Source organism: Benincasa hispida, chromosome 6 (assembly GCF_027475165.1).
Source record: "Benincasa hispida cultivar pf3 chromosome 6, pf3_genome.v1.1, whole genome shotgun sequence".
NCBI lineage: Eukaryota > Viridiplantae > Streptophyta > Magnoliopsida > Cucurbitales > Cucurbitaceae > Benincasa > Benincasa hispida.
In genome coordinates this window covers 13,638,622-13,651,105 of record NC_143483.1, presented here as the reverse complement: position 1 = coordinate 13,651,105, position 12,484 = coordinate 13,638,622, and the positions used below count along the sequence as shown (strand labels likewise).

At 35.1% G+C, this 12,484-nt stretch overlaps 1 long non-coding RNA gene across 1 annotated transcript; it reads left to right on the top strand.

The window, feature by feature from the left end:
• Window positions 1–9,876: 9,876 nt before the first annotated feature.
• On the top strand, window positions 9,877–10,782 carry LOC120079384 (uncharacterized). Its single transcript, XR_005482229.2, has 3 exons — window positions 9,877–10,267; window positions 10,359–10,445; window positions 10,530–10,782. It is a non-coding gene; the product is annotated as an uncharacterized LOC120079384 (long non-coding RNA).
• The last annotated feature ends 1,702 nt before the right edge of the window (window positions 10,783–12,484 follow it).

Genomic DNA, 12,484 nt, shown 5'->3' with positions numbered 1-12,484 from the left:
ACACGAGCATATAGTCTCTCATTCTCCGAAGATATTTAAGAATTGTTTTGACCGTCGTCCAGTGATCTAATCCTAGATTGGACTAATAACAACTGATAATCCCTACTACGTAGCAAATCTCAAGTCTAGTATATAACATTGCATACATAAGGCTACCAATAGTCGATGCATGGGGAATCCATCTCATTTCCTTAACCACTTGAGGTGTCTTAGGACACTGTTCCTTAGACAAAATAATTTCATGCTTGAAGGGTAATAAACCCTTCTTGGAATTATGCATTGAGTACCTGATCAAAATCTTGGCAATGTACGATGCCTGAGACAAGGCCAACCTTTTGTTCTTACGATCCCAAATGATCTGGATCCCTAGAACAAACTGTGCCTCTCCCAAATATTCCATTTTGAATTAGGTGGCTAGCCACTTCTTAATGTCAGTCAAAAAACCTACATCATTCCCAATGAGTAAGATATCATCCACATACAGCACTAGGAAAGCTACTGAGCTGTTGATGATTTTCCTGTAAAGACGAGGCTCATCAACATTCTAATCAAAGTCAAATGATTTGATCGCACTATCAAATCTAATGTTCCAAGATCTAGATGCTTGTTTCACCCCATAAATGGACCTATTAAGCTTGCAAACCTTTTACTCTTGATCTGGAACAATGAATCCTTCTGGTTGAGCCATATAGATGGTCTTTTCAAGATTACCATTCAGAAAGGCAGTCTTGATGTCCATTTGTCATATCTCATAATCATAAAATATGGCTATGGACAGAAGAATCCTGATAGACTTCAACATGACAACAGGTGAGAAAGTTTCCTCGTAGTCCACTCCCTCGACCTGGGTATAACCCTTTGCCACAAGTCTAGCCTTAAAGGTTTGCACCTTTCCATCTACACCTCGTTTTCGCTTGTAGATCCACTTGCATCCTATAGGTTTTACCCCATCAGGCTGATCCATAAGTTTCCAGACATTATTGAAGTACATAGACTCCATTTCCTGATTCATGGCTTTAATCCATTCATCTTTGTCAACATCCTCCATTGCTTGCTTATAACACAATGGATCCTCAACTCCATCATCAAACATGATGTTTTGGGCTTCAGTCAAATCCATGTAGCATTCTGGTGGGTTCGCAACCCTCCCACTATGTCGAGGCGGTCTCAACTCTTGAGATGGTTGACTAGATGAACTGACATCAACAACTCTTGTTGATCTATCAGTTTGTTCAACAACTCTTGTTGAACTCTTAGTAGTCTCATTAGAAATCTCATTTAAAACAAGCTTACTTTGTGGTTTATGATCCCATATATGGTCTTCTTCTAAGAAGATAACATTTTTCGACACAAACACTTTGTTCTTACTTGGATCATAGAAGTAACCACCCCATGTTTCTTTGCGGTAGCCTACAAATAGGCATACTTTCGAATGCGATTCCAACTTTTTAGGCTTAGCCACAAGCATGTGAGTCAGACATCCCCAAATCCTGAAGTGGCATAAACTACCTTTAAGAACTCTTCATAACTCAAAAAGTGTTTTAGAAACACTCTTTGAGGGAATATTGTTCAAAATATAGACTGAAGTCTCCACTGCAAATCCCCAAAACGAGTTTGGAAGATGAGCATAACTCCTCATAGACCGAACCATGTTCAACAGGGTTTTGTTTCACCTTTCTGATACACCATTCTGCTGAGGTGTAACGGGGACCGAGAGTTGGGAAGTGATTCCATGTTCTATAATATAGTTCTAGAATTCTAAATCCATATACTCTCACCACGATTAGATCGCAGTGTTTTTATCTTCTTACCTAACAAGTTTTTAACTTCAACCTTATACTCCTTAAACTTTTCAAAAGCGTCAGACTTATGTTGCATTAGGTATAGATACCCATATCTTGAATAATCATCTATGAAAGAGATGAAATATTCATACCCACCTCCAGCTCTTACACTCATCGGACCACAGAACTCTGAATGTATAAGCTCTAAAGTCTCCTTGGCTCTATAACCTTTTTCAGTGAAAGGTCATTTGATCATTTTGCATTCAAGGCATGATTCACATTCCGACAAAGAGTTTTCTTCTAAACCATTTAGAAGTCCACATTTCACCAACTTCTCAATCCTATTGAGGTTGATGTGACCTAACTTTAGATGCCAAAGATGGTTGTTTTCCTTAGGAGAAACCTTTGTTCTTTTTGTAGTTGTTGTTATTCGGAACATTTCAGTACTTAGCAGGCTTTAATGACTAATGGTCTTAGTACATTCAAGTTATTTTCCATTGAACCAAAACCAATCTCCATACCATTCTTAAAAATAAACACTTTATTTTTAGAAAAAAAAAAAAAAGACGAAATAACTTTGTTCAATCAGACAAGAAACTGAAATTAAGTTCCTCTTGATATGAGGAACTACATAAACATTATCCAATAACAGATAACGTTTCTCGTCCAAAAATAACTTTAGCCTGCCTACAGCAATAGTTGAAACAACCTCACCAATACCGACTCGAAGAGTCAACTCTTCATCTTCCAACTTTTTCTAGGAACTAAATCCTTTGTAGGAAGAACTCACGTAGTTAGTAGCACATGAATAAAGTATCCAAGAAAAATCATAATTCTCTACCAAACACGTCTCCAAGACAAATAAATCACATTTATTGTCTTTAGACTTCTTCCTCTTCTGGAGAGTAGTGGGATCAATATCAGAACCCATATAAGCTCCAAGTTCCATGTTAGAAAAGAATTCTCATCGATGAACTTCTTCAGAGTCAGCAACAATTGCTTTCTCTTGTAGTCCCTTGACATTCAAGAAAGACTGGAGGTTATCTTAGGAATTGATACTACTGGTTTCTTTGTCAGTCATCCCGTTTTGCTTAAAAAGTAAGAACTGACGTTCAAATAGGTCTTGTAACGAGTCCATAATCTTACATACAATGACCATGTTCTCAACCCTTTTGGCCAATGCATCAGGTATACTTGACCAAATGTGAAGTCGGGCCATGGAATTAGCCTTTATCCATACCTCATATGCATTACGAACATTTTGCAGTGCATCGGGATTTGGGACTTGAAGACACTTCTCAACCATGACAAACTAGAGGTCGTTTACCATGAAATATGTTTTAAGAGACTCTTTCCAATGTATGTAATCAGTCAACTTATAAAAAGCAACTAACAGAAAATCATACAATGACATGTTGCTTAAAAATAAACATATTGATCAACATTAGATTTTAGCAAATGCTCTTTAAGATGAATCCAATCTGGTTTAACAAAATCTAAATGAACCCCGTGTGACATCTAGTTTTGCAATGACGCTTCAATGGTTTAGAAAATAAGCCATCGAAGGGTAGTCAATTTATCCTTCCTCTTAGTTGAGACACTCTCAACCAGTCATTAACACTCGAACAACTCTTGTTCCTATAACAACTAGTCATCATTGATTTGGTCAATAAATCATTAATTTGCTTAACAATTTCCCGTAAGTGTGACCCTTCATTTTAGATCCTAGAGTTTTGCCTCAAGCAGCCAATCCGAAGGGAAAAATCCGATTGGGGAAAAAACTAAAGCGGCCCTATCCATTTCTAGAGTTCATCTTGATATTAACCAACCGCACAAACCATCCGAAGGGGAACGCACCTAAGGTGCCACGAGGTCGTGCAAGAAGATCTCACGGTGCAAACTAATTAAGGATATCACAGGATATGTTGACACACATCCTTCACCCACTTACTATAAATACTCTCTCCGTCCACCTTGATATTCACTCATGCAAACAACATTTGAAGGGGGATGCTCCCAGGTCACCACGAGGCCAAGCATGAATCTCACGGTGTGAACATTAAGGGAGAAACATGAGTGGAATTGACAAATCATATATATCTTTTCCTCCCACTGAGTATTTTAAAACCTAGGGTTTAGTTTACTTAGAAAAAAACACGGATAATGATTTTAACTAAGTGAATTTTTAGGTTTGCCCAAAAGTAACTTACATTGGAAAGCTAAACAACTTTTGATCATCATTGAAGACTTTGATCAACTATTGCATGCTTGCAGTAAATCTATCTAATTCACCTTTCCAGGTAGATTCCAAGGTAGAGGTGTTTCATTTCCGTCAGCTTAAATACCCCAGCGTAGCCAGAACCTGCCTTAGACAAAAGGTCCATTATAGATATATTTAATACAAATTTAATCTTTTATTCAAGTCAATTTAATCCTATTAAACTGATTCAAAAGATTAAAGTTAGGTTTCTAATCTCATTAAAACCATGAACTTAGGTCTATCTCAATCAAAATTTAAAACCCTTTTAAAACATGATTTTACCTAAGTTCGCATGTAACTCTTTCTTATAGATTTTAGTTCTAATTTCCATTATAACTCTTATAAAAGGAAACAATTAAAACCATTCATAATGCGAAGCAACACATTTAGAAGGCATTCATAACTCTTATAAATAATCCTAAGTGTCATGCTCCATGCATTGTTCATTCATTACTACTTTTATATAACTCTTATATAAAAAAGCAATAAACCAAGCATATATGCTCTCATACACCCATATACTATAACATTTATAATATAAAGATGATGTATGAATATGCTTAATGCATGTATAAATATAACTCTTATATTATATGATGCATTAGCATGCTTTGTTGTAATTTGATTATGTCATATACTATATTATAACACTTATAATATATGATACATGAATAACTGCATAATCTAAGGTGGGTTTTAAATCTATATGTCATACATTATGCCATATAAAAAAACATACATCTCATGTATATTAAGTAAAAGTTAATGGACCGGGATAATTAGCCTCAAATCCTCAAGCATAAAGCTAACTATTACAGAGAGCATTTAGTCCACCGATTAAAACAGGCGAACCGGGTCTTGAACCATCCGGGCAAAGCCACGTCTCCTTGATCGTGTAATAGCTCCTTGTGATCGTCTAGCAACGTTGTATGAGCATAAACGATCATTTGGCAACGATCGAGTACCTTTTACTATGTGATGAAGCATGAAGGTCACACGGTCGTGCAACACACATCGTGTAACGCGTGCCTTGAACGATCAAGTAGACGACAATGATGCGGTGAAGCATGATTGTCTAAACGATCACGGAACAAGCGTCAAGTATCGTATACTGGGTGATCGAGTAGCTAGTGACTATGTGATGAAGCATGATGGACTACACGATCGTTTAGTGCACGCGCCTATTAAACGGTGAGTATTAAAAACTCTATACGATCGTTTACCCCAAGCGTCTACGTGATCGAGCAGCCAACGCAACACGATAAAGTAAACTCTTTTACTCAATCGTTTAGCATCAGCTATACGATCGCTTAGTAAATACTACAAGACCGGGTAGAACTTTTCTACACATTGTTTAGCCAAGTCTAAACGAGCGTTTAGCTTGGGCTACATGATGCGACCAATCTTTGGTCTTTTTCATCGATGAGAACAACATCTCTATGCTTCGAAACTTCATCACGAACGACTAAAAAAACTTCAAACACTTTGAATACAGACTCGATTGCTTCTTAATTATGCCCAAAAACACAGGGGCCCTTACACATTAACACTTTGTAAACTTAAAGAAAGCTTTAAACAGAGGTAATCATTCCATAAACATCCATCAACACATCCACAAACACATTTAACTCTTAAATACATTATAGAAAACTTAAAACCTACCACGACTGTAGAGGAAGTTCGCTATAGAAATGGTATTTGGAATATTAGAACAACCTGGCTCTAATACCAATTGAAGGAAATTTAAACATAGATATCCTGTGAGCAGCAGAAGTGGAACGTTCCAAATCCCATTGAGAATGAACACAAACAATTACAGTCTAAACAGAAACAAACAGATTATGCATAATTATAAGTTACAACATGCTACAAGATATGAAGATACAAGGGATAGAGTATGCGAACCTTTGAAGAACTCTTCTTCAAGTATCCCCCGATCGTTCAGAACATGATCTCAACAAACGGAACAGCCAACAGTACGAACAATTTGATGCACCTCGAACCCAATCGAGTCCAACTTGATCCTCGAACAGAATTAGAACACCACTATAATGGTTACCTTGGAATTCTCGGTGTGAAAAACCAGAAGTTGTGGGCTTTGTATGATCTTGGATTGAGGAAAATGGGATGTAGACGATCGAGTAAGTGGGAGATGAGGTTGTCTATCATATAGACGAAATACTCGATCGTGTAGCAAACAGAAGCCTATCGTATAAACTTTACTACTCGATTGTGTAGCAACCATTAAGCGAGCAACTATCATATAGTAAACTCGTAGCTCTATTGTGTAAGCTCTTTATGCTATCGTTTAGTAAAAACCTTTTTTACTTGATAGCCTTTTTCGTGAGATTAATCCAAGAGAATAATCAACTTCTTACCAATTTTAGAAAACCAAAATTCTTTTACCTCATTACCATAACTTCCAATAACCTCTCACTCAATTTGATTATTAGAGAAAAAGAATAATTAATTATCACATAATTAATATGTTATAAATAAATATAATAACCAACTTACCATATTATATTTATAACCTATAGTTTTAATATTTCATCATATAAAACATATAAACCATAGTCCTTTTTCTATTTTATGGTATTTAATATAAATCATATTTATATTAATTCCTCCAATTTATGTATCTTATACATCATATCAATTATATCACATATAATTGAATTTCCTCTTATTAATTTGAACACTTCAAATTCACCCAAAATCTAATTCTCAACTTGAACCCACTAAGCTACCAAGGAGCTTGAAGCTTCAATGGTACGTGAATAACTGACTAAACTCTTTCATCACGAGATCCACCATTTGTTAACTATTGGTCACTCCACTAAAGACCGACAGTTGCACTCTTCGCACTACAGATATATTTCTGTGTCAATTGGATATAACCAGTCAACAGTGCGATGACCTTTCACAAATCGCTCTTTGTAAGTACAGCTGGACCAGTTTACCGTTTTACCCCTGTAGTTACATCTAACTCCTTAAGTACCACTGATTCCTTTAATGAACAATAAGTCATAGTCCTACTATGACTGAGTCCTCTCTTCCAAAGAGAGGGTGTGGCCACTATGTTCAAGACCTGGAATCAACCCTTAAGGGAGTAATTTATCTACTTACCCCTGCTTCGGGGAAGGAGTGAATTCCGTCTTGTGTAGCTGAGTTTCCAGCTCCCCAATCAAATGAATCCTCAAAATGGTAGGCTTGTTGAGTTGGCAATCTGGCCACTCTCACCCATAAAAATCAAATAACTGCCCTCATGAGCACGAATTCTCAACTCACTCAAGATTAAGGTCATGTCACCCATGGTCATCCTAATGAGACATAAGTCTCAATTATCAATGGCGTTATATAAAGAGACTAATCATCTCGTGGTCCGGTCTTATACAAACTCTTTGTATAGGATACCCCCGTTCACATGTCTCCACATGAATGGTCAGGACCATACCATTTGTAGCACTTTACAACATTTGTAACATCTACAAAGCGGGTTGTATCCGTAGTGTCACCAGGATAAGGTATCCCTCCTTTATCCATCTACTACAGACTATTTAGGTTATTACTTAAGTCATGATCCACTTGCATGTCTAACATACATGCTTAAGTTATATGAAATAACCACGAATCTTAGTTTATTGGATTTGAGTAAATTCTTTTAAAATAACATTTATTTTATTAATAAACAATATGTTTACAGAGGTGTTTCCAAACTACGAGACCACCGAGAGAATTAGGACACCAATCCCAATAGCGACCATAGGGCTCACTGCAATTTCCTTTTCTTGTTCCTTCTTTTTATTTGTTTTTTTCAAATGAGTTTTCTTAAATCTCTTCTCTCTCATCGGGATCCATAATGCTTTCAAGTGTCAAAATTCTTCTTGCTTCATTTAAGCTATAGATTCCTTTTCTAATCCACTTTCAAATGTCATTGCTTCACCTTTATCTTTCCCTTCTTCATGCAAATTTCCAATGTTGTTGAACAGGGTTCCTTGTGGGTTTATCTTCAATTCATTAACACAATATTCCGTATGGGTCTCCAAATTTTGTTGGGATGTTGTTTCACTTTCAATCTTGATATCCATGTTCGCCTTATATTCCTTAGAAAGCTCTTCAATGCTTTTCTATTCTTGTGCCTCTTGCTTAACATGTTTATGTTGCAATTGAAGCATTGATTCAAAGCTATCAGCATCTAGGTGGACAACCTATGAGGAGTTAGGGTACACCCTCCATCTTTGCTTATGCTTATTCGGAAAAGGATTTAACAAGCTTTGACTACCTTCTTGCCCTATATAAAACAAATAGTCGGGATTATAAGGACAATCGTCAAATACATGTTTACCTCTACAATAAACATAAGACATAGTCAAATACGGACATATTTCAAAAACATGATATTCGCAACAATCAGAACAAAATGTATCAGAAAGTTTGTATTTAGGAGCAATAGAGATATTTTTCTCTCATATAACTTTTGTAGCATGTTGGCAAATTCTACAAGTTGTTCAGTTCAATGTTGCAATGACATGTGAGGGAATTATGTGGGTCGTTTTGAATAATCAAGATCTAATTCAAAATGATAAGCTCTTTTGCTTATGCATTATGCTCAACCTAAAAAAAAAAAAGAAAAGAAAAGAAAAAGAAAAAGCAAACAAAGATTAGAGTTTATGAGAAAAAGACAATGTGGTTACAATCTAATCACAATTTCTAAAAAAAAAAAAAGAATTTTAAATAGTCTCCGACAATGGCGCCAAAAATTTGATCGATCAATCGTGTATGAGTGATGAAAATGAGAATAAATATGGTCTAAATGCAAGCATAAGCTATCAATGAAGTAATAAACCTTGGAGTATTCCAAAAGTCAAATCCCGCGAAGCTATTTATGCAATTCAATTTTTCTAAGAAAGAACTTTTTTATGAAAATCAATGGGTAACTACTAAATAAGTGATTTTTAGGTTAAAAGTTGATAAAAGCAGTAAATAAGAGTATTAAATAGGGATACAGATATGTTTCAACCTTTTAGTTTCTGTGCTATAAGTGACACGGCCGCATCATACCAAGATAGTGAAATATGCATGAACAGCAAACTACTCCTATTCGGTCTTGTGTTAAGTTTCTTTAATAGAGATAAGCAGTTAATGCCTAATGTTTTCATGGTTAGCTAGATCTTAGATTAGTTTAAGCTTAGATTCTTTATCCTACAGTGTCCCTTATTTCTAAGGCGACTGACTCTCCTATTTCTAGGCTCCTAGCCTTGTATTTCTTTGTGACATCATTTTATATCCTAACCTTCTCAACGTTAAAACTCCACTAGATTGCTAAATTAAGTGATCAATTTAACTTAACAATATTTTTCCATAAACTCAATAAGGGAATTCATAAGTCAAAGTTGTATGAAACATAAGTATTGCTAAAGTCATAAAATCCTAGGGTATTCACATAACTTAACCCTTTAGAGTGTTTAACTCATGACTAATGATAAAAGAATGACCTTCAATAAATCATAAATCATATGTAACAACCCAAATTTTTTAAGGAAAGAAATTATTTAATTGTCTTGAATTATTCGAGATTGTGCTTCAAATTTTAGATATTTAAATCAGTTTATTTGGGGGAGATAAATCAATTTAAATTAAACTTAATAAAATATGTAGATTTAATTCAATTGGTGGGAATAGAATTTAATTGGGAAGACTTGGAGGTTTGAATTTTATTTAGGTTTTAGTTTTGTGAAGAGGAGAATTATTTGTTTGGGATTTAATGCGATGGAAAAGAAAGATTAAAAAGTATAATATATATATCAATCAGGAAAGAAAATTATTATTATATAAAAGGAAAAGGGAAATAGAAAAAGAAGATTGTTTTGGGAACTAGGGTTTGGAAAAGGAAAAAATTATATATGTTTGTGTGTGTATACTTCTCATGGAGTGTGCAAAGAATAAAGACAAATATATATATATATATATATATATATATATATATTTCCCTTCTCCCTCTTCGTTCTTCAACTGACCCCTCTGCTATTTTTTTCTTTCCGCCTGCTTCCAGCCATCGTCGTCTTCTTCGTTCACGCTGCCAGGTCCGCCGATCGCACCATCGAATGCGTGAAGCCTCAACTATCCGATTCGTCGTTTGTGTGCGCTGCTCAGCCGCCGCTCGTTCACGTCGTCCCATTCATCTTTTCCTTTTTTTGATTTCTGAAATCTTGAGATTTGTGTAAGTTTGGGGTGTTTTGGGCTTTTTTTAAACATCCATTAATATTGGATTAAGTTTTGGCCAATAACTAATTTACCCATAATTTTTTAAGTTGGATTCAGGAATTTGGGGTTGTGAAGCAAGTTGTCCAGTGGAGTAGAGATTCATTTTGGCAATTTCGGTGACCATTAATTGTCGGGTAAGTTAATTGGAGATACTTGAGTTGAATTTGGTGATTAAGATTAGTTCCTAGTATTGAAATTAAATTTGGTTAATGTTTTAGGGGTTAATTTAAGAATTTTCAGTCGAAGAGGAATTTATTTGCTAGTTGTTCACATAAATCAAGGTGAGTGATTTACTATTGGTTTGCCCTCGAATCCCAAGTTGGTATTAAGACTGTGAATACATTATTAAACATGTTTCTGTTGTGATAAAATATTCTGCCGTGATTAACTTATATACGATTGTTGAGACTGTCCAGAAACTCATGAGTTGTGCTACTATGATTATTAAAATATGATATAGCTTTATATGAATTTGGGCGTTGTATGATGTCTAATAGATGATGGTGTTTGTTAGCACTCCTATGATTGTGTACATCCCTTATGTATGTTTCGGCATCCTTATGGATTGTCGCCTATATTTATGATTTTGGTGACTCTTCGAAGCCACTACCTATGAAAGTGTGCTTTCGGGTTCACCCCTTATGCCTATGCCTACATTGGGATACACACCTTTGTCTTGATAGGAAAACTAGTAGTGGGTCACTTGCTGAGTATTTCTATACTCACGGTTAGGATAGAACCGCAAATAACAAGAGGAATCTATGACCGACCCTTGGGACTTGTCATCACTTCTACACAATATTTTTTTCTTATGTTTGCAAGTTTTAGCTTGTAATAAACTTCTAAATTCTTTGAACATTTCATTCCTTTTTCAATTTTTAATTTTAATTAAAGTTAAGGATACCCCGAACAGAGATTTTATGTTTTTTTTATATGTTTTATAATAAAATTTATTTCATTCTTTCGATCTTTCTCAAATTTTTGTAAAAATGTCATTTTTTGAACTATGCATGCATATAGTAATGGTCTGATTCTCGTTCTAGAAATTCAGGTTGTTACATCATAGCTACAAGATGAAGTTCAACGCGTGAAAAGAAAACAAAAGAACTACAAAAAATATGTGAATATAAAAAAAAATACAACTCAAGGGGTCTTGGGAAAATCCTTAATTTCTTAGTCGTTCCGTAGGTTGATTCCCCATTTTCAAGGAAGAATCGCATTTCACCTCACACTTTTACGAGATGAAATGACCTAGAGTTGTTATGCCTTAGATGAACTTTCGTTCTTAAGACTACTAATTTAAGAAGTTGAGAACACACCGAAGGAGTTGATTAAATGGCAGAAATAATGAAGAATGGTGATGATTTCGGCGATGGAGAGTTGTATGCTCGAAATGAAAGGCTTTTCTTCTTCATATATGCTCCAAATTGGTTAGGGAGGCCCGAAGTTCACATTATAAGAGTTTACTAGGCGAAATCGAGGCTACCCAACTGATTAAAACGTAAATTAGGACTCACTAATTTGACCACATCATACATAGCCTCAATCTCCTAAAATCATGTTCGATATGTTTTTCCATCATTTCAAGTGTTGAATAACATTTTTGACCAAGAAAACAACAACCACAATGATTGGGCATGAATCTGGAAAATTGGAGTTTTTTTATGCGATCATAGTGAATCTGATGATGTGGTCGTGATGAAGTCAAAATCTCCAAAATAGTAAAAAATTAGTCTAAAAGCTCATATAATCAGCCTAAATCATTAAAAACACACTTTAGACAATTCAAAGACATGTGATTGTTCATTGCTCATTTTATCCAATTTAGGGCATCCCAGGGTCAAAATATCACAAAAAGTATCTTTTTTTTTATAAAAAGTATTAAATCACATGGTAAAAGCATGCACATTTTGACATCTATCAGAGGTTGACAAAAAAAATTATGTCAGTCATAAAATTTGAGATAAAGTAGTGTACTTAATCTTCATCAATTTTTGTAGATTTTCATTGATGGGATCAAACCTAAAGAATATGAATGGATTTATGAAAGACAAACTTGTAAGTGTAGAACTTAAAGATAGAGATCTTCAAAGTTAGACTCTTGGCATAAGGTGAAAATCAGTGCTATAACTAATTGATGAAAATAGACTGTGAGTCAATTTTCTCACTAGTT